We start from the raw sequence: 24,329 nt of genomic DNA, 5'->3' as shown, positions 1-24,329 counted from the left end.
AAGACTTAATTTTGTTTTGTTTTGCTTTGTTTATAGTACTAAAAATGCTCTGCTCAGTGTATTTACTGTAAAAGTTTTCTTTTTTAAGTAAAAATAATTCCAGTAGAATTTACCTCAGTTTCCTTTCATATGAAGTCTTTATTTTTTTCTTATCCATTTTTTCTACTATTTTAAAATTTTTAGTTGCAGTATAGTTGATGTACAATGTTATATTAGTTTCAGGTATTCGATATAGTGATTCAACAATTCTGTGCATTATTCAGTGCTCATCAGTATCAGTGTACTCTTAATCACCATCACCTCTTTCACCCATCCTCCCACCTAACTCCCATCCAGTAACCATCGCTTTGTTCTCTATAGATAAAATCCATTTTTGTTTTTGTTTTTGGATGTGCCTCGTTTTCTTTCTTTGTTCATTTGTTTTCATTAAATTCCACATGAGTGAAATCATACGGTATCAGTCTTCACTGACTGGTTTACTTCACATACTTTGGTCCATCCATGTTGTTACAGTTGGCAAAATTTCATTTTTTAATGGTTGAGTAATAATCCAGTGTGTGTGTGTGTGTGTGTGTGTGTATAAACCATGTCTTCTTTATCCATTCATCTATGTCAGCTGTCAATGGACGCTTGGACTGCTTCCATACATTGGCTGTTGTAACTAATGCTTCAGTAAACACAGGGGTGCATATATCCCTTCAAATTAGTGTTCTTTGGATAAATACCCGGTAGTGCAATTACTGGGCCATATGGTAATTCTATTTTTAATTTTTTGAGAAACCTCTAGAGCAGATCGATCTGTTTGCATTCCCACCAACAGTGCATGAGGATTTCTTTTACTCCTCATCCTCACCAACACCTGTTGTTTCCTGTGTTTTTATTTTAGCCATTCTGACAAGTGGGTGGTGATATCATATTGTGATTTTGATTTGTTTTACCTGATGATTAGTGATGTTGAACATCTTTTCATATCTCAGTTGGAAGCCTATCTTTTTTAAGCTCACTGCATGATAGTTTACCTGAATATTGTTATTGGAAACATTTTATTAGTAAATGTCTATTAAAATGTTTTACTTTTTTCTATAAAATTAAAATTTCTTGGCTCATTTCATATATAAATGATCCCTTAAAATCTAACAGAGACATTAGCATAGAATTTAAAATCTCTAGGGGCACCTGAGTGACCCAGCTGGTTAAATGTCTCACTTTTGATTTCAGCTCAGGTCATGATATCACAGTTCTTGGGTTTGAGCCCTGTATAGGGCTCCATACTGACAGTGCAGAGCCTGCGTGGGATTCTCTCTCACCTTCTCTCTCTGCCTCTCCCCTGCTTATGCTATACTTTCTCTCTCAAAATAAATATTTAAAACATCTCTAAATATTTCTATTTATCACACACATACACACATCACATACATACACACATTCATTTCTCTCTGAATTCCCAGTTACATTACTGCTGCCACTTGATGACCCCAACATTTCCTGATCATGTTTTGGAAATGGAATTTCTTCCGCTTATATTACTCTTCTAATATTTTGCTGGTGTTCATTGATATGGTTGAAGTGTTAGGGTTCAGAGTGCAGAAAATAAACTATTTTAAGGTTGATATTTGTGACATATGCGAAAATAAGTCAAAACATGATACTGATCGGGAATTGACACGATAGACCTTATTGAATGATGGCAATATTCTAGAGCTTCATCTGGATGGTAGTTACAGTCATATAAGTGAAGATATTTGTAAAATTTATCAAGCTAAAGACTAGTTTGTGAACTGTATTCATTTTTATACCTTATTAATAATAAAATAATATGTAAGTATAAACTAAATAACAACCACAGTAAAAACTGTGATCTAGTTACTTTTGCAAACTGTACTCCTCAGTAGACTGGGAGGTAGCATAAACATAACTTTCAGTGGCAAAAGCGTTGTTTTGTTTTGTTTTATTCAGATCTGTTTGAGACCTAGTTCTGCCACATGCTTCTGGTGTGGTTTTGAGAAAGATCATTAATCTTTCTGAGCTATTTTTCACCACCTATAAGATAAGAATAATGAAATTTCCCACCTCATAGGGTTGTTGTGATATTTGAATAGATGACATAGAGCATTTACTGGTATATATGACACAAAGAGTGTAGTAAAGTCTAGTTGCTCTCTTTGCTTTCAGATTTAAGATAAGAAAATAAGATTTGACTGAAAACTGAAACATCTAATAATTATTATTTAAAATTATTTGAGATATTCTGACTAGTTGAGTAATTTCTCAAAAAACAACAACAAAATAAGATGTGTTAGCATAGAATCATAATCACAAATATAATTGACACAACTTAAAATAATACCTAAAAACATTAATCTTCTTGAAGTCAATTTCACGATAATGAAAAGCTGCCAAGACCCATATTTTATTTCACCTTCATCAAATTTCCAATCTTTCAGTGTTTTTCATGTCACTCAAAATGATGGGAGTTTGAGTTCTACTTTGTCAAGACGGAGCATAGGGTATGTAGTCTCTGTCACTAAGGGAATCTAAAAGTAAAAAGAATCAATGCACCCCTAATATTTCATTATTTTTCCATGGAAAATTACATTCCACAGGGAGTTCTGGCTATCCAATATATGAACAGATACTCTGTAATAAAATTTAAAGAATAATTAAAGAAAAATATATTAAATCCTTTCCCAGTAAGATGCAAAGTAAGAAAAAGAAGCACAGTTTTTTCAGGCTAGAAACTATCTCCATTATTTGTTTAATGTTAATCTCCAGGCAAAAGAAGTGAGATGATGCAAATTGAAATAATTTGAAAAAGTCCTTAGGTAATTGTTTAAAAAAATGAAAGTTTACTGTTTCAGTATCTTGAAAAAATTATGTGGAATCTGTAACATCTTCTTCTAGTTTGAAAAACGAACTCAAAATATTTTTGTTATTCTTGTGAGTTTCAAATATCACGTCAATAAGTACTTTTAACAATACAGAAGTGATTATCTGGCTTCTGTGTATGAAAGCTCTTAAAGTTTGATGTGAATGTGAGTCAGACCATATTCAAAATGCTCCTTTCCTTCTAACAAGAATAGTCTTATCTTTTATTTTTCATATGGAGAAATAAAAATGTTTATTATTCATGAGAATCAAGGCAAAAGTAAAAGATAACCTTCCAAAAAGGATGTGATAAGTTCACAAATATCAATCTATGTATTGTTTAAAATGAACCACCTTCCCCCACCTCATCCTCTTAAGGAGACTTGATAAATAACGGAGAATAAGAGAAACTTGCTAATTTCCAAGAATCCGAAAGTGTCTGAGGGGTCATCTCTACTTTGTTGTTTGTTTATTTTAATTGATGTCTTTCCCAGACTCCTCATAATCAGGTGAAACTATTTATTATTATGACTATACTTATGACTTACACTTGTGACTATTCTTATGACTAATACTATGGCTTATACTTATATATCAATGCATAAAACATCATTGGGATATTTACAGGTCAAGATGTAAATTTTGAATAGCAGGCATCATCATGCATTTATTAACTAATGGTAGCTGTATCAGTTGAGATGTGACTTTTGCTGAAATTTAAAAATGTCCTTGGGGCGCCTGGGTGGCTTAGTCGGTTAAGCGTCCGACTTTCGCTTAGGTCGTGATCTCGCGGTTCGTGTGTTCGAGCCCCGCGTCGGGCTCTGTGCTGACTGCCAGCTCAGAGCCTGGAGCCTATTTCAGAATCTGTGTCTCCCTCTCTCTCTGACCCTCCCCTGCTCATGCTGTCTCTCTCTCTCGCTCCTAGAAATAAATAAAAATATTTTTTTTTAAATGTCCTTAAAATCTTTGGTCACCACAATGAAGTTTTATTTCTTGCTCATGATCATGTCAGCTGTAAATTGGCTATAGATCTGCTTTCCAAGATACAGATGATAAGGCATTCCCTCTCTGGACATCTTAGAAAAGGGAAAAGAGAGGGGCACCTGAATGGCTCAGTTGTTTAAGCCTCTGACTCTTGATTTCTGCTTAGGTCATGATCTTAGGGTTCGTGAGATTGAGCCCCATATTTGGCTCTGTGCGGATACCATGGAGCCTGCTTGGAATTCTCTCTCTCTCTCTCTCTCTCTCTCTCTCTCACTGCCTTTCCCTCCCCTCTCAAAATAAATAAATATATTTTTTTTTAAAAAAAGGAAAAGGAAAAAGGAAGGATGGAGTGTCCCACACTGGTGTTAAAACTAATGCAAGCCATGTAGGCCTTTAAGTTCAGTGTGATGGACATGAGCGTTCCTTCCACCAAGTGGACCAGGAAAGGAAGTAATCAGAATATTTGGAGACAATATCATATCTAACACAGTACTTTAGCAATTATTTTACTTTAAACTACTTAGTGTACAAATGAGGAAATAAGCCAGGAACACAAAAAACGTGTCCAATATGTAACTATTTAATGATAGTGTCTGTCCTAACATGCATAGGCAATCATGCTCTTCTTTCTCATAAGATTAAGAATAATAAGCCTAAATTTTGTTAGAAATTGTCCATCATTTTTTTTGTGCAGAGAGTGGCAGGAAAAACTGGAATAAAGCAAATGACACAAAATGTGTCTTATGATACCATTATTAAATAACTTACTGATAGCAATATATTCACCTTGAGTTCATTTATTTATTGAGTGAAATGCCTTTGCTTATTTTCATATCTAAAATAATTATTACTGGGTGCCTAGGCGGCTCAATTGATTAAGCATTTGACTTTGGCTCAGGGCATGATCTCAGGGTTTATGAGCTTGAACCCCTCTTTGGGTGAGCTCCTCTTTTCTTCCTCTTTCTCTCTTCCTCTGTGCCCCATGGGATGTTCTCTCTCTTGCTCTGTCTCTCTGCCCCTTGCTCACTTGTGGCTTCTCTCTCTCTCAAAACAAATAATTATTATTTTCTGAAGAAGAATAAATTCTGATGAGAAATAAATGATATTCTATGGGAAACCAACTATTCAATGCAAAGTCTTTCCATAAACTCTAGAAACTTTAAAAAAAAATATTTTCATTTACTTCTAGTAGAGAGAGAGAGAGACAGCGTGAGCAGGGGAGGGTCAGAGAGAGAGGGAGACACAGATTCTGAAATAGGCTCCAGGCTCTGAGCTGGCAGTCAGCACAGAGCCCGACGCAGGGCTCGAACCCACGAACCGCGAGATCATGACCTAAGCGAAAGTCGGACGCTTAACCGACTAAGCCACCCAGGCGCCCCTAGAAACTTTTTAGTCTATCTAAATTTTGTACTTTCTCCAAGAGCAGGTATGGCTTTGGAGCTTCTCTGTTTTCCACACTACACTGAATTGCCATAATTACTCATATTGTTACATAACTCGTGTGTGTGTGGGGTGTGTGTGTGTGTGTGTGTGTGTGTATGTGTGTTCTATGTGTTCACAGAAATAGATTTCATGTACATTGAAGAAAAGATCATGGTTCCACCCAAGTGTGAACATAAAATAAGGAATAGATATTCTATAAATATTTATTCAGTTGTTAGTATCATATACCTTGAATTAACACAAAAATAATTTAATACTTTGGTTAGCTGAAAACACTGATAAGCCCTGAAGAAGGGAAAATAAATACTATCATTCTCAAAACTGGTCAGTTTTTGTAACAGCTTTTGATATAATTTACTTGTTTGAGTTTTTTTGAAGAACTGAAAGATTAACATTATTTTTTTCATAGGCATATAATGGGTTGATGAAAGTTTATTAAAATAAGCTCAGAGGGGCCCCTGGGTGGGTCAGTCAGGTAAGCGTCTGACTTCAACTGAGGTCATGATCTCATGGCTCATGACTTCGAGCCCCACATTGGGCTCTGTGCTGACAGCTCGAAGCCTGGAACCTGCTTCCAATTCTGTGTCTCCCTCTCTCTGTCCCTCCTCTGCTTGCACTCTCTCTCTCTTAAAAATAAACCTTAAAATAAATAAATAAATAAATAAATAAGTAGGCTCAGAAACATTTATTTGACTCAGTTCTGTGTAATTTAACTCTATGAAACAGGTGAGGCCTTTAGTGATCTTGTTTTAGTTTCTTCATTGATATAATGATAATGAAGAAACCAAATTACATTACTTCTATAATTACTTTTACCTCATATATATAATCTTTAACTAAAGAACTAGTAGTATCTCATATCTTTGGGGAAAAAAAAGGATACACTGTGTTTAAAGTATAAAGCCACACATTTATTGTTCTCCTAAACCAGATGACAAGAGACTTTATTTGTATATGAAAAGTGCAAAATAAAAATTCCAAGACATATTTTACTCTTCCTATGCAATCAATACCACTGTAATTGTGTTTTGCAATGAAAACTAAATGCAAAATAAGAAACAACATATTATAATCCAATATGTTGATGAGCAGTGTTTTTAGGAGCTCTTAATTTTATTCAATTTTATAATATATCATTATATATAATAATATACAACCCATTATAGTAAACACATAGTGACATAGCCCATGATAATGAATAGTCTCTATATAGTTGAGAAATATATATTTTAATCAGAAAGTAGTTATAGGTTAGAATTGTAGGAAAGTGAAATCAATTAAATTCTCTTTGTTAGGTATTTTATTATGCACATCATACAACAAGCACTTTTACACATATTCCCTGATTTAACTCAATCTCTTGTTCATCATACTGCACCACCACAAACAAGTCTATTAGGCTCTCTCCTCTGTCGTCCAAGAAAAATGCTTTCATAAGCACAACTCTTTCTGCCAATATCAGTTCAATAACAAGTTTGTGGGCAAGGTAATTCCCAGTCCATAATGAACAACTCGGGTTGTATATTCACTTGATAACCAATGATCTGATTCTCATTTTCTTCCAGATCCTGGTATCATCCTAGGTGCTGTTTCTTAAAAGAATAATAGTTATCTGTAGAGTTTGACTTTACTCAGAAACCCTAGGGTTTCTGTTCAGATTTACTGATGATTTTCTAGACCTCACTAAAGCATTCCTGTTTGCCACAGATCCTTTGAGTTCATTGTTATTTTATAAATTACAGGTTCAGAGTAGTGTCTATAATTTCTGGATTTCTACAGAGCTCCCTTGTTCTAGGCCCCACACCAAGATGGCAGCCTTTATGGGTACCGAGTAAATGTGCCAGAATAGCTCATTTAAACAGAGGATATTACCTCCAAAATCCAAACAGGCCCACTGAGCTCTGTGCTTCTATATTAATGACAGGTAATGCAAAGTGCAGCAGTTTTTCTTCACTTTAGAAGCGATATCCTGACATACTCTTGACCACAAGAGCCATAGTACTAAGAGTAGGGGTCCCTGAATTTCTTTTGTGTTTCTCTCTCAATCTCTTTCATAATGTATGCTACCAAAGCATCTGTGTTATTTTTCCGTCTTTCGTCAGGTTCAGTGTCACAAAACAGTGAAACAGTGTGCTACCCTGTGGGACGTCAAGAAGATAAAAATTTCAGCAGCTTAGGTCTGTGGCAGATTGCAGAATTGACATAGAACTGAGATGTGAAACTGAACGAATATTGTTGTCTGCTAGGTAAAAGTGAACTGCTTCTGATCTTTTTACCAAATAACTGTAGAGTTAAATGCATTTGATACATCAGCAGTCACATATCTGACCATAGGGTTTTGTTGATTTGCTTTAGTATTTATACCACATTTGGAACAACAGCTTAAAATAGAGTTATCTTCTGATTATGATAACCCATAGTCATTCTTCAAGGTTTATCTGCTTTCTTTACAGGTAGTTGGAGTTGGACTAGAAATCATGAAACTTTGAAAATGGCTTAAAATTTCTGGCACATATTTGGTGATAATAAATATCATCCTCTCTTTTGTTCATTTAATATCTAGTGGCCTTTGCTTATTTAATAGAGAAGCAATGGTAAGCTCAATAGAACTCCAATGAGCATTTGACAAAGAGATGTGTTACCTTTATCCAGAGATAATTTCAGCATTTATTTTTCAAGAATAAATTCCTACACAACTGAATCATGCAAAAATAGCTGCCATTATTATGTCAAAGTTCATAAATATATTTTAATTTCTAACCTAAGCCTGACTATGTTAGGATTTCATGTATTGCATAGTTTCCTTCTATAGATCAAAATCAAATATCCCCAACTCCATCTGAATGTTTCCTTTCATTTCTTTTTTGAAAGCCTTAAATGTACCTTGTTCTATCATGTACTTAATGAAAGCATGCATTTTACAATACCTCTGAAATATATTCGACCAATCTTCACTGAAAACACACATGAATTTGTGACACAAATATCAATCAATATTATTGATTATATTAATCATAGTTTGCACAATATAATCTTTCTAGAACCAAGTGCGGTGTGCCTGGATAATTATACATATTTAGCAAACAACAGAAATCTTATTTAGCTTGAATAACTACACATTCCTTGATTTAGTCAAATCCTCATGTGTTCTTGAAGCTAGGGAAATGATTCCTGTCCAGTTATTCACCCATTTCATCAAATACATGTCCAACCATTGACAATATTTTTTGACATTCATTTCTTGGATGTTTCTTTTTGTAAAACCATGTCTGTCCTATTATTTGAGGCACAAACATGTAGATGTATTAAAACAACGGCTATCAGATTATTTCTTCAGCTTTCCCAACAAAAATACTGTTTCCTTACATACATATATTTTCAGTTACTGAGTAGGAGACTATAGTCCAATTCACACACACACACACACACACACACACACACACACACACCACCACCACCACCAAATCCCATTGGCTGAACTATATCCAGCAACTAAAGAACAAGTTTTCACCAATGTAGACTTCCTAGTGCCGTGTTGGATCATAGCTTATTTCTCTCCTTGAGCACAATGATGTTCCCTAATTCTCTCATCCTGACTAATATAACTGTATGGTATACATGTTAATTTTAATTTGTGGCACTTTGTGAGTCAGTTGCTGTAAGATCACACCTATCATAGTTTAGATTAGCCATAATGTTCCCATAGATGTATATCTCCAACACATGCAGTCACTGACCATTTAAATACATCAATTTCTGTTGCAAGCAGTATACCAATGAGTTCTCCTGAGTTCTTGATCTCCTGCAGAGTTATTGGAAGCAGGATGCCCTATCAGTTTAGTAATATATATACTCCATTTACACATTGCTTCATCTGTGCCAATTTCTCAGCGTGGTTGGTGCTCTGAAAGAACAAACACTCCCTCTAGTGTCCCACACTAGGTTAAAAAGTTTTCTCATGCAGGGTAAGGCTTTAGGAAACCAACATTTCCATGGGCCCAAAGGGGCTTTTTTGCATTGTAAGGCCATCAAATTGACACCTGTTCAGTTTTTATCACCACAAAGGCTATTGTCACTGAGTACCTGTGATATGGGTAGAATTCAAGAAAGTTGAAGACGCATCCAGAATTAGTCTGTTCTCTGGATATTTAAGGCTCAGCATATTCATCTGCTAAGCGCTGTTCTTTATGAGTGTGATGCAAGCCTTCCTATATTCATCTTTCTCTGTATGATTCATTAGTAATATGAGATCATGTTAGTATCCTCTCTGATTACACAAACTTCTCTTTATGTAATGTTCTATCCACTCTCAGGTTTGGTGTAGACAGAACAGAAAAGTAAACTCTGATATACTATTGTGTTTACTTTTCTCCCAGGAAGTCATTGGAGTACACATCATTAAAATGATTCAGTTGTTCATTGCCAGCTGCCAGTCACATACACACAATTTGCAGAATTTCTCCCAAGATTAAGAAATACATTACAAATATTACAACACATTTGTAAAAATTTTACAAAATAATACAAAATGTTGGTAACATAAATGTTACAAATGTGATAGAAAATATGACCCAAATTATAATGCCAGTCTGCTGTTACCCAGGTAGACTCCAAATGACGCAAGTAGAGTACTTATGTAGATCTTAAAGTTTGACTCTTTCAGTGTAAGCCATGATTCAGAATAAACATATTGAGAAATAGATAAAAGTTTTATTCTCTTTCTGTAAGATAAGATACTTTTTTAGAAATGAGTGATTGTATTCTTTCTGGCACTTCTTCCCATTTGATTTAATCATCTTCTTATCCTAGACATTGACAAAGAGACACTTGGGCACATTGGTAGGTGGTTGTTGCGTTGATGAACTTGAATATTGAATGTAGAAAATTTTATTTCCCAATTTTATGGTTAATCAAGAGTGTTTTTGCTATAAATTTTATGTAAGTTTTGAGATGTGTGCATATAGAAATATAATTTAAGTAGAAAAATTATGTTTCATGGAATTTTTATAGATACTTTTTGTTTTATGAACTTTACCAGATATGAATTATTATGCCAGAGATTCATAGAAATAGTTTTTTTTTTAATTTTTTTTAATGTTTTATTTATTTCTAGGAGAGAGAGAGAGAGACAGCATGAGCAGGGGAGGGTCAGAGAGAGAGGGAGTCACAGACTCCGAAACAGGCTCCAGGCTCTGAGCTGGCAGTCAGCACAGAGCCCGACGTGGGGCTCGAACCCACGAACCACGAGATCATGACCTAAGCGAAAGTCGGACCCTTAACCAACTAAGCCACCCAGGCGCCCACATAGAAATAGTTTTGATTGAATGTTATTCAATGTGTGTGTGTGTGTGTGCTTGTGTGCATGTATGTGTATGTATGTGTGTGTGTGTGTTTGTAGTGTCTCAATAAAAATGAATACAAGAAGTCTTTTTAACTCAGTAAAAGGCAGGTACATACCGTAGTTAGTAGTGACAGACCCAAAATGGATATTAAAAAATTCTGTTACTATTTCAAAGCATAATTTTGATGACAGTTTTTAAACTTGATTATCATCACCCCTTTGGGAAAAGCTTATACTGTTTTTACTAACTTTAGATAAATAATACTAAAAACAGTTGATACAAATGTGATGTTTTAGCTATCCCTCCTTAACTGAACAACAGCTTTTGGATTTTAATTTATTTTGGTCTGTCTTTTGTTTAACTACAATTATATGATCAAATAAATCCATATATCAGTCTTTTAAATATAAAAACTAGGTTATTTATATACCTTAGGAGGAATTAATATAGAATTTTTTTGTTGTAACTAGAAACTACATTAATATCATAAAAAAAATTTCAAAATTAATTTAGCAACTGAATACTTAAATAATACATTGCAAAGCAATGTATGCATTTTAAATGCTCAACAGAACACTAATCCAGCCTCTAGAAGTAGAGGAGCACAGAACACTGTTAATTATACTAGTTTGGTACATCTGTAAATATTCAGTTTCTCTTTATTTAGCTAGGAAGTATAGCCCCAATTTGAGATATTCATGATATAGAAATAAAATCAAGGTAGCACTATTCTGATTTTTTCCATCAATGAATGGAAGTGTTAGTATTTATCATAGAGGGGCACCTGGATGGCTCAGTCAGTTAAACATCCCACTCTTAGCTTTTGCTCAGGTTGTGGTCTCATGGTTTCATAAGTTAGGGCCCCATGTCTATGCTGGTGGCACAGAGCCTGCTTGGGATTGTCTCTCTCTTCCTTTCTCTGCCCCTCCACAGCTAACATTGTCTCTGTCTCTCTCAAAATAAATAAGTAAACTTAAGTTTTTTTCTTACAACAATTTATAAATAATCCATGTTAATAATTTACTGTAATACATCTGAATTTTCTCATATATTTTCCACATCTTTTCTTTTAATCATGTTGGAAGTTATTTGCAGTAATAAAGAGAATGCATTTAAATATTATTGGAGCAATGGATTTTTTTATAGAAAAAATCATGTGATCTTAAGATTATTTTATAGTTAATGCCACATAACATTAAGGCAAAATGTTCAAACTATATTAGAATAAAGTAAATTTTACAAATAAGCCATCTACAAGAGGAATAAAGTCTTAATACATCCAAGTTGCTCAATGTAATATCAATAACAACTAAATTTAAAATAAATTTACAAAATATTATACCCTGGCTTTCCATCACTTAGAGTATACTTTAAATTGATATATACTTTAGTAATACAAAGTAATACAAAGTAATACAAAATGCAAAGTTGAAATGGAAAACAAGGTACCCAACACATACACAGAATAAAAGAACAACAGTTCTTAGGCTGTAGAAATTAAAATTGATTCTGGATGTCCAATTAACCAACAACTTGATGATTCACAACTTGAGGAAATATTCATCATATTAATTTGTTCTCATTTCCTTTTATTAATGAAACAGTTTCCAGCTACAAAATGAATCTCTGGAACTGATTAGAGTACTGATTAAAAAAGGACATGGTATGGTTTTGTTTTGTTACAGGTTTCAGATGGAGAGCAATGAGCAAAATTGTGAGTTCACATAACTTCTCATTTATTTTAGTATTCAACTGGAACAAAATTAAGTATTGTCTACTTTAAGTCATTATATTGATTTGAACAAGTTTAATTTTACATAAGAGGACAATAGTTGAATACATTGGTAGAAAATTACTTAAATTAGAATATAACTTAAATATCAGTGAATATAAAAGAGAATAAACTGCTTTTTAAAAGATGTCAGTAACTAAATCAAATAAATTTCATAGTGTATTTTCGGTATACTAATTTTGACATCCATATTTCAAAGAGAAAAAGTACCTTGTAGATCTGAACCTATGAATTACATACACATGTGAATATGTTGTCATATATACAACATATGACAAATGCTTTGAGAAAAAAAATTCCCACTCAAATGTTTTCGATTACTTTAACATTGTAAGTTTCTCTAGGGTGGAATTTTTAAGAAAGTGAACACTAAACAATAAAAACCAAACAATTGATATTTATGTTTTGTAGTCCAAAGACAGATTTTGGAGAATAATTAATATGTAACATATTGGTACTTAAAACTTGGTTTATGACTTCCTACAAAATATCTTTCTCTCTGTGATTTTTCTAAATCAAATTTATTTCTAAATATTCCTTAATTTCTATACTCAGAGTAGGTTAGCAGAAACTCTACTCCTTTTAACTCCGTAAAAATAACTTCTAAATAATTATGAATATATAATTTATTAAAATACCCATTAGCATTAATAAGATTTCATAAAGTTACTAAAAACATCCCTTTTTTAGTATTTTGGAGTATTATCATAGAGACTTCTCTGCAGTGATCATAGTAGTTTAAGTAATATAATTTTTTTACTAGAACATTATTTCAAGTTTCTTCCAAATTTCTTTTTCTCAGCCAGTTTTCCTTCTTATTAGCTTCCTATGTTATCTTTCAAATCATGTTACAGAGTTGTGGTTTTCTTGTATTTTGGAGTCTATAGACCATTGTTTTCCTAAAGTATCATGCGAACTCTGTAATAAATAAATCATATTCAGAAGTATTCCTCCAGTGATTCGAGTGCTTGCTGATATTGTATTTTGCATATTTTTGATAGGTACTCTGCTGTTTTCTTCCTAGTCATTCTTTTCCTGAATGGGTAACAATCTGCCCAGGGCAGGTATTTACCCAAGGAGTTAGTGGCCCCAGAACCATCACAAAACAGTTGAAAGTTGGCCGAGGTTTGATTCCTATTTCCTAAAACATTAACTTGGAGTAACTCCAAAAAAATGAGTTTCTTCTGGTTTCACTGACTGTGCCTCTGATAATTTTTCAAGAATCAGATTTATTAGATTACTTTTCCTTGCTAAAATATTATCTAATTTATGTCAGGGTTTGCTTTAACATTGTGTAAGGAATCCAAAGATTTGGAATTGGTCATTACACATAACACTAGAATCTACTCACTTTTAAATGATTCTTGAGACTTTATTCACAAAGCATATGTCTCAAAGCTAAACCAGTGTTCTTTGGTATCTCAAGCCCAAGGTGTCTGTATAATTTCTTTGTTTTGCCTTAAAATTTTTTACTGCCTCAACATTCCAAACTATTTTACTATGACTTTTGAAATGACTTCCCATATCCAATAAAAATTCCCCATAGTCAATCTCTCTGAATGTCCTTTCCCTGCTACATATCAGAAGTAACATGGTTGTACCGCAAGGGCACTAGTTACTATGAATCTATTTAAATAGTGACTATTTTCTTTATCACAGTCCCTATGATTTTAAAAGAAAAAGATCTATTTATACCTATGTAGGTGTTGACACAGATAGAGATATACAGATTGTATAGATAAAGATACATATTTATTCCAGTATCTCATAACAATTTATTACTGAAAAAATATAGGAAACTATTTCTTAATCATCTTTCTTCTTTAAACATAAAAGCTTTCCTTCTTGCTAGCTAACTTATATCTCTGTATCCTATTTCCATACATCTCAAGTACATTCAGTAACTCTCTTGCAACTGTATTTACTCACTTATTTTTAAAGATAAAAAATCTCCAAATTATATCTACCTCTCCAAATATAATACATTTTTTCTTCTTAATATCCACATTTATCAAAATATTTTATTTAACTACCATCTTCTTTCCTCACTCTCTACCAACTTCTGCATCACTTCTCTGGAACTACTGTAATTTTATAAATATTTTTCACTTCCATGTTACTTCCCAGCAGATTTTATACTTATTAAAAATGTCCTTTTGGCCTGTTTTCTCTTCATTTTCCTTTTCAAACTCTTGCTGGCTAATGCTATACTATCTGGATATTAAAATGTGGAAATCTTCAAGGTTTATTACAAGCTCCCTGCTCTCCTAAATTTATAACCTTTGCCTAGGGAATTTTATACACACTCAGGGACACACAGATCCATATCTACCCCTACATTTTCCAATTCTTCAAATGAATCACAAATATATACCTTAATCAACCCTCTGTTCACCAAACCTTCATATCCCAAATACTTGTTTGGCATATATATATTTTTTAATGTCTTGAAGTTAATTTAAGCAAGCCCAACATGCTCAGTTGGAAATAAATGATCTTCACATAAACAGGTCTGCTCTCTGTTCCAATGGATAGCATGCCTTACCAAAGAGTTTCATATGCCAGAAGTGGAACATTGCCCTTGCCATTGTGCCTTTGTTTGTCTCCTCCATTCTGATCACCAAGTCATGTCAGTTTTATATGCTAAATATCTCTGACCTTTGAACTCTCCACCTGCCCACTTATTATATCTCTTGCGTGAATACTGCCATAGGATCTAATTAGCCAACTGGCATGTAAAATAGTTCTTGCCCAATGTGTTTTCATATTGTGTCCAGGGTTCTCTTCCCAAAGTATGAAACTATTCAAGGTGATCCTCTGCATAAATCACTCTAATGTATTCCTATTGTGTTTTGGATAAATATGGAACTTCTGAGTTTGGCCAGAAAAGCTCTATATTGCCTTGTGTCTTTCCTGCTTCTCTCATACTCCTGCCATGAGGTGGTTCTTATTTTCTCACTCACATGATATCTCCATCCATCCAGGACCTTTGACACTTTACCTGTTGTTCCTATTATTCACATCTCAAATCAAATCTTACATTTGTTAAAGAACCATTTCTGACTTTCGTGACTGAATTAAACATCTCTGTTACTGGATCATTATTTGCAACACTTGTTGCTATTTAAATGCTAATTTTCTTCAATTGATTTTCTGTTTTGTAACTATCTTCTGCAACTGTACCAGAAGTAAAATAAAGGCAACGGATCCCATCTGCTTTCGCTTTGTCATAATTTCCCCATCCCAAGATCAGTGCCTCAGATATCACTGGTACTTGATAAATACTTTTTTAGTTAATAACTCACTGATGAATGAATGAATCATTGAATACAAATTACTTTTTAAGATTATCACTTTTTTACATAACATACCCATAGGGTTTCCTGACATCCCTTCGTATTCTTGAAAATAGTACACCTCAACCAGTCTCTCATTTTCTCTGGCCATGTGGCCCACTTGGAGATGGATTTCCCAAATGTACCTGAAAAGAAGTTGCTGAAGGAGTTCAAAATTTGCTGTTAGACGTACAAATACAAGATGCACTGAACTTTTAGTCTGTTCGTCTGTGTCCTGGTGTTAGTTATCTTTATGTTCTGATTTAAATTCCTTTTAAGTATCTATTGAAATGAACATAATCCGTATTTATTCAGGATATAGTGAGTCTAGTGGTATTATGTTTTTGTCCCTCTTCTAAGCTCTGGGCAAAGATTGAGTTAAAATTAAAAAAAAAAAAAGAGCCACTGATTTCTTGGAGGTACATTATTATGGAAGAGGAAAAAATTGACATGTAAATGAAATGGTGAAAAGGGCTATTAAAATAATAAAGCATTAATCAGCATAAGAATAAAGTCATCGGAAAGGATGTGGCTTAAAAGATTATCCAGAGTATCTTCTTTAATAAGACGTTGGAGTAGAGCCCTCAATGAAGGGATGCAATAAACCATAAGACTCCTATGGAAAACTGTTTATGTAAGTATGGGATAAAGTGAATGATAGAGTGAATGGTAACAGTTAAGGTCAGAGTAGTAGCCAAAACGAGATTATTTAGAAATATGTAAGCCATGAGAGGAACTTTCCATTTTCTTCTCAGTACACTGGAAAGCTATTAGAGTGTTTGAAAATTGAGGTGCATATATGACTTGTATTTTAAAAGAATATTTTGACTCTTGCGTGGAATGGACATTAGGGTTTAAGTGGGGAGCAGGGAAAATCACTTTGGGAGCTATGATAAGAGGTAAAGAGAGAGCTATTGCTTAAAATAGGATGGCAGTTTTGGGTCAATGAGGAGTTGAATACAGAGTATACTCTGAGTATAGAGCCAACAGGATACGCTGATGCATTGCCTTGCGGGTGTGAAAAGACTTTAAAAACAACTTCACAAATAAAAAATGTGTTTGTGCTTTCATTTTGTTTTTCCTCTATAATACTTTTTTATTCCATAACAGTTGGCCTTTTTTTTTCTTTTTTAAATGATAAAATCTAGATCTATTAATTTAATCAAGCTAAGTTTTCTGATTTTTGTCTTTATCTCATTATTTTTGTCTCATTTCCAATATATTATTTTGATTCTAATACTACTGTCATTCTTTTCCAAATTTCTGGTTATTTTAAATAAAATATTTTTATCTGTCTTGATTGATCATATGCCACATCATTAATAACAAGTAGAATAGCTTAGCTCAAATACAATATCATTAAGTGTAGTCTGCAGTAAAAAATATTTATTGACTAGTTTTACCATTTCAAATAGAAGTCAGTTCTCAGTTACCTACTTGCCATTATAGCTGCCTATAAATTAATGAGTTCTCCAAACTAAAAGCCAGGTTTCTGCAAATGATTGGGCAGGTAGAAATGCACTAACATTTGATTCCTTGATTTACCATATTTGAGATTAGTTAAAACCCTTTTTAAAACCAGTCTCTCCCGTATGATACTGCCTGCATTTCTGTACATGCATACCTACTGTTGCATCAGTGGAAAAATTGTCCTTAACTTGTGTTTTTTTTTTTTTCCCTAATGTATCCTGATAATGTAGAAGTGCTGGATTGTGATAGCATGTGCTGAAAATTAAGTATAATTCTAGTTCTGACACAGAATATATCATGTAGCAAAGTCATGAGAAATATATAATGGAAAACAAGAACCAAAACACATTAAATATGGTCAGAAAAAAGATAGTCAATTATGGCTTTGAAAAAGCCATTCTAAAGCTGAAAAGACGGTTGGTATAAAAAGGTAATCTGTTTCTATTACTGACTAAGGTGTGTGATAATTATATTTATGTTATCAAGGGTGAGCAGGCTATGGATATAAAAGAGATAAGAACAGATGAACCAATCTCAGTGTTATCTAATATATATCTTCCTTCCACAGAAAGGCATTAAGAGAAAGAGCAATGTTGTTATTCTACTGTGAAAAGGAAATTATGAAATTTTAAAGTTGTGCCAATAGAAGCAAAGAGGAGTGGAGAGACGGGTGAAATTGATCACTCTAAGCAGCTGGTTTCAGTAATTCATTCTGCTCAAAATAAATGTTTATGATAGGAAATCAGTAGCACATGCAAGGTACTAATTTATGAATGTGGGAACAAACTCCCCTCCAAAACTCTTCATCAGAATGTGTTTTTCTGAGCTGGTATACTATGGAAAACATGTCTTCGTTTTCTAGATGAATGATTATTAACACCAGGGTGGATGTAGTTAATTCTGCTTTTCTAACATTGATACTCTCATTAGGCTTATATAAGCATAAAATATAGAGAGAATAAAATGGTTAATAGAAAGCCATGCAGTCTGGGAAAGCACAATTTGAGAATAATAAATAATTCTATTTAGAGATTAGAAATGCCAAAACTAATTTCGTACATTTTACATTTACATTTATAAAAAGTTGGAAGACTTTAAAGGTATCTGTTTTGATGCCCACTGGTTTAATTTTGAAATGGTCATATAAAATCATATTTGAATTCCCAGCTGTTTTCACTACTGAACATAAAGCATCACAGCTGACTACAAACAAACATAAGAATGATGGAGAAATCAATACCTCTTCCCACAAATGCAATAGAATGGAGTTTTGTAGTTTAAAATTACGAATATAGTATTTCCAAAACATTTCAAATGGTAATAGCATGGTGTGTTGTAAAAAATGTTATCACAGGATCAAATATGTTAAAATCTTAAACATCATCAGCACCTTCTAAAACATTTATTTAAAAAAATTTAACTCACACGATATCCAATTTAAATTCAGTTCTAGAACTCTTCTGTCTGATAGGTAGCTAGCAGTAGTAGTCGGGGCGAGTATTGGCTACCGTATCGTAGAGCAGAGGCACCATTTCCATTGTCTCAAAAATTCTATAGGACAGTGCTATTTTTAAAAATTTAAGTATACAAAAACAACTTTATAACTTACCCATATTATTTTAGTCTGTGTGTTCTTTATTAAACATGTGAGGCACCATGGAAATTTCAAATTAGCTCATGATTTGCCTAAAACAAAATCCATAACTACTTTGAATGCACAATCCTACACCAATCACATTTCTTTCCTTTAGCTGTTTTTCTAAGTCAATTGAGAAAAAAGGTAAAATTAAATCACTATTGATTAAACATCTTCTAGCAAGGAGTCTGCCGTCCTACCTTGTCTCTCAACTACGTTAAAACTCAGACCAACTAAGTCTTTGTTCAGTGACAGAATATAATATAAAGACACTGGAGTGGAGGACTTGAATGTTTCAGGACATTATTTATATTCATTGAGGTAGGAAAATATATCCCTGTACAAGTTTTGTAGAACTCTGAAATAATTATATAAGGCACTGTCCGCTGAAACAAAGAACTTCCAGAGTTCTACGACTGTATGTACATACTTCATTTTCAAGCTAGTACTTCTAATGTTAAAATGAGTTCAATTATATAATATCAAAAATTGTTATAAGATTTAATTATTTAATAATTGTATACTATTTCTTAAGTTGTGAAGTATCAATAACTGCATTCGTCCACACTTCTTTGACCCTGTATGGCAACCACTGTTTCAAAATAAAGGCAATATATCTGGTCATTTTATTCAGAGTCTAATATTGCATTAATGTCATTTTTTAAATGTTACATATATATCAGTTTCTGAATTAGTACTGTGAGAAGATTATCAACAGCTCCCTGGGCATATATTTACTTATTTATTTTTTAGATCATTAAAGTATTTTTTACTGAGGTATAGTTGATATTTAACATTATATTATTTTGTACAGAATAATGTATATAACATAATGATCAGAGGTATATGTTTATTGGAAAATAATCACCACAATACGTCTAGTGAATATCCATTACCTTATATAGTTACAATTTTTTTCTTGTGATAAGAGCTTTTAAAGTCTACTCTCAGCAACTTTCAAATGTACAAAGCAGTATTACTAACAATAGACACCATTATGTACGTTATATCCCTATACTTACTTATTTTATAACTGGAAATTGGTACATTTTGACCTCTTTAACCCATTTTACCCACCCCTCACTCCTCACCGCTAGCAACCACCATTCTGTTCTCTGTATCTCTGAGCTTTTCATTTTATTTTGAAGTTTTTAGACTGCGCATTTGAGTGAAATCATACAGTGTTTTCCTCTGCCTGACTTATTTCACTTGGCATAATGCCCCCAAAGTCCAAAGGTCTATTCATGTTGTCACAAGTGGCAAGATGTCATTATGTTTTATGGCTGAGTAATATTCCTGTGTGTGTGTGTGTTTTTCCTTATTCATTCATCTGTATATGGACATTTACGTCGTTTCCATGTTTTGGCTATTGTGCATAATGCTGCAATGAATATAGGGGTGTAGATATCTCTTTGAGATAGTGATTTCATTCCCTACAGATACATACCAAGAAGTGGAATTGCTGGATCCTATGGTAGTTCTATTTATAATTTTTTGAGGACTCCCCCATACTGTTTTTCATAGTAATTGCACCAATTTACATTCCTACCAACAGTGCACAAACATTCCTTTCTCTACATCCTTGCCAATACCTGTTATTTCTTGTCTTTTTTGATAATACACAGGACTTTATTGATTGACTTATTGAATGAGTTATTCATCCATAAATATAGGAAATTAGAAAATTGGACTCCAAAATAATGAGTATGTCAGCTAAGATCTAAGGCACATATTTCTCTAATGATAATGATTTTTGAATTAAAACAGAAGTTCAAAAAACATTATGGCCTTTTCAAGTACTACAATTAGTCTTTGGTAGTCTCAGTAAACTGAATAATTCAACAAAAACTTCCAAACAGTTGCTATTGATCTGAAATAGTTCATGCAACTTAAGCTTTGACTAAGAATCAGGCCTATCGTTTTTATTGGTAATAGGTGTAACAACAAAAGTTGCAATTTATGTTATATTTGTGATTGCTGACTTTACAAGAAATTTGATTACTTTCCTTGAATTTGATCTTATAGGCAAGAGCCACATTTTGAAATCCATTGCTCTAATTATATTCAGTCACTAAAATAGTGTTTTGTCAGTTTTCCTCCAGGACACGAATTGATGCTTTTATCCTTTATGAAAGTCAGCGTGATCACTCAGCAAGGATTATACCTTATTTTGTATAAATAGACTATGATATTAATATTGGATCTCTTGGAAATTATTTAAAACTTGTCATGTTTTCTGTCCTCATTGAGTGATGATTGATGAGGCAATATTTGCAATGTGTAATAAGTTTTATGAGTGAAAGCTGCTGAATAAGTAATAGAGTACAAGCTATTCTTATTAAATAATAATTAATTTGAGATCTTCCCATTTTCTCTCCTTCCTAAGAAACTTGGAAAGTCAAGTAATAAAATGTTTATGACATATAAGAAGCCAAATTTAAACATTTTTCTCTGTTTCATGAGAGTACATTTGAGAGCTCTCAGTTTCTGGGTTGGGATATTTCTCCTCAGGCAAGTTTCTTAAAAACAGCAAAGGCAGGAACAGTAACAATAAAACAATAAAAACTAAATTGTTTTAATTGATGAATACAGTTTTAATTTCTTTTTACTGCCACTTCCTTAAGAAATAGTAATTATTAGTTATTGTTTTACATACCCTTACCAAGTAGTTCCCATTTTCTATTGTCCTGTGAAATTTCTTTTCTAGTGGAATGTATAGAATGAAAAGATAATTTCTATTTAATATTAACTATACATTAATCGCATTAAGTAGTTTAATTAAATAAGCCCAGATTGCACGGGTTCAGCAAAACATTTTTTGTACAAAGAAAATTAAAGATAAATGTTAAAGTTTAAAGATGAAAGCTACAGTTTTTGACCGAGATCATCAAACTATATTAACTCATTCACAAAGATTTTAAAGATGAGTTTCACAAGATGTATTTTTAAAAATAATTAGAGTGATAAATATCAGGCCAAGATTAATTAAAACAAGTAATATATAGTAGCATAAAGTATACTTTTATTTATTTTTATAACTACTATCAAATTATATTCAGCGTCCTTCTAATTACCATATTTACTCTAGGGTAGAATTGTCTTTTCAATATAGAATCATTAGAAATGTTGAACATATTTTCAAAAATTCATTGTCATGATACAAATTCATTTCATTCAATGAATGTGGCTGTCATTTTGAAATCAAAGACAAACAGCTCCAATTAATTTAATTTTTGAATATATGTTTAATACTAAAGATCACTACAGTTTTGATAAGAAGTAGTTTGTAGCATATTTAGTAATTCAAAATCAGTTCAAAATAATTCAAATAACCCTGATGCGCCTATTTTAGCATTTAGTTCACTTAAAATATTATCAATGTAAAAGTCTACTTGTCTAATGATTTTTAACTTTGAAAACTGCTTGCTTATCTAATAATTGTTAACAAGACGGGGAAGTATTTCTATATTTAAATAAATTTCAAATGCCTCTTTTAGACTGAAATTTACACGTAGGTATGTGTTTTCTCTGTGAGAGAATTTGTTGCACTCTATAGATGAATAAACTGGAAGAACTACCAATAGCATTCTAAACCTACAAGGACTGTGAACTTTTTAGAAGCTTAGAAATGGTGTCAGACAATGTAACAAAAGTGTTCATTTAAAAATTATTATATAAACTCTACTGAGCTAAGGGTACATCACAGTAATTTTCTGTACTAAGCCTTTTTCTTAGAATGTTTATACCCCCTGGCATACAGTGATGCTCTCTGATATTTAATATTGGTGGTGGTGGAATTATTCTTAATAATTTAAGGGAGCTATTTTCTTCCTTTTTTTTTTTCTTGTGTAAGGACATTGAATTAAAACTAACTTATAAAAAGAAGGTATATTGTTTCTCCAAACCCTAATCAAATTGTGGATGTTTAAATCTATTGAAAATTGAGAAGTATTCTGATTTGTAGGAACACCGGCTCCCTGAGGATTAGCTTCCTCACAGAAAGGAGTTGCACTGAGGAAAATTCTAGCTTCGACCATGCTGGATCTTGGATTCATGCTACTGCTACCCAGGCTACATCATGAGACAAAGCTTTGGAAGAGTCTATGCTGACAAAAGTGACTTGCTAAAGAAAAGGGACTAAAAATATAAATGGCTGTGGCCTATGGTGCACGCTTTTTTTTAATAAGTAAGCACTTGCATTCTTTCTCAGCCCTGCCTCCTTCTCTCTATGTATTTGAGCAGGATGCTACTTAACTATAGTTCCAAGCCTCCTGGTCTTTGCGGTTCTGAATCTGATTTAATTAGTCAAAATTTAGAATGTGAGCAGGAACAGGAGTAATATTGCTCTTCCTCCAGCAATGTTCTATATTCTTGTTTACTGTTGTTGGGTGAAAATTTTAATATTTGAAAATTTCCATCTTTACTATGCTCTTTACTAGCTTAAATAATAAAACATTGTTCAGTATGGTAATCTAGAGATTTTTAGGAGTGCAGCTTGCTCACAATTTTCTGCTCTTTCAATGGTAATTCATTTTGTCGGGTAATTTCTTTTTGAGGTAGTATCTACAATATGATAATGATATTAATAGTCTCTCAAAATGTTTCATTTACTTGATAATTAGGTTTTTTAAATAGGGTTTTTAAAGGTATCACTTTAGATTATATATTAATATACTGAACAAAATTAAAAAAATATTTTTAGTGAATTACTTTTTCTGTATAATGTTCTTAATTTCAAATACCCTGTATTTGAGGTCATTTTATGGTTTCATTATTTTATGTTAGCTCTTTGTTTTGCTTTGTATTTTTTTCCTCTAATCCGGATGTGTGCAAATCAGCCTGCATAGATTTCAGTTTCTTTGAATGATTTTAGTTGTAGAAATGTAAGTTACAATGATGCTTGTGAAAAAATGTGTTGAGATTTTGGCTGATGAGCGTTTGGAAGATATTGAACTTATCTTTTTCAGCAATTAAGGAAGAGAGATGGCCTTAACATGTCAATGGCCACAGAAATACCATTTAAATGATAGAAAGAAAGAGAGAAGGACTATTCTGGTGTAACAAAATCTTGATATGACTAGAACTTCTCTCTTTAAAATCTATAATTGTTTTTGTCTTTCAGGAATATAAATAACAGTATGTTACACAACTTAAGCTTTTAAAACACTGAGTTATAAGAAATTTTATAATTTTCTTGGCCGTATAACATTTTTTTAAAAAAATCTAGTGTAGTTAACATATAGTGTCATATTCAATTCAGGTGTACAATATAGTGAGTCAATAATTCCATATATTAGTGCTCATCAAGGTAAGTGTACTCTTAATCTGCTTTACTTTATTCAACCATCCCCCCCACCTCTCCTCTTAGTAACCATCAGTTTGTTCTCTGCATTTAAGAGTGTTTTTTGGCCTGTCTCTTTCTTTTTTCCTTTGTTCATTTGCTTTGTTTCTTAAATTCCACT

The 24,329-nt window shown here is 32.8% G+C and overlaps 1 protein-coding gene across 1 annotated transcript in view; it reads left to right on the top strand.

Moving 5' to 3' along the window:
- The window catches only part of LOC144225308 (uncharacterized), a 318,671-nt gene extending 295,777 nt beyond the window's left edge, over positions 1–22,894 (top strand). Inside the window, exon 5 of the transcript XR_013333264.1 lies at positions 22,832–22,894. The gene's annotated coding sequence lies outside the window, so the exon portion shown is untranslated. The remainder of the gene's footprint in view (positions 1–22,831) is intronic.
- Positions 22,895–24,329: the final 1,435 nt, after the last annotated feature.

The sequence above is a fragment of the Crocuta crocuta genome, unplaced genomic scaffold (assembly GCF_008692635.1).
Source record: "Crocuta crocuta isolate KB4526 unplaced genomic scaffold, BGI_CrCroc_1.0 scaffold378, whole genome shotgun sequence".
Classification (NCBI taxonomy): domain Eukaryota; kingdom Metazoa; phylum Chordata; class Mammalia; order Carnivora; family Hyaenidae; genus Crocuta; species Crocuta crocuta.
The sequence above is the reverse complement of the archived record's forward strand: the minus strand, read 5'-3'. Positions and strand labels throughout refer to the sequence as shown.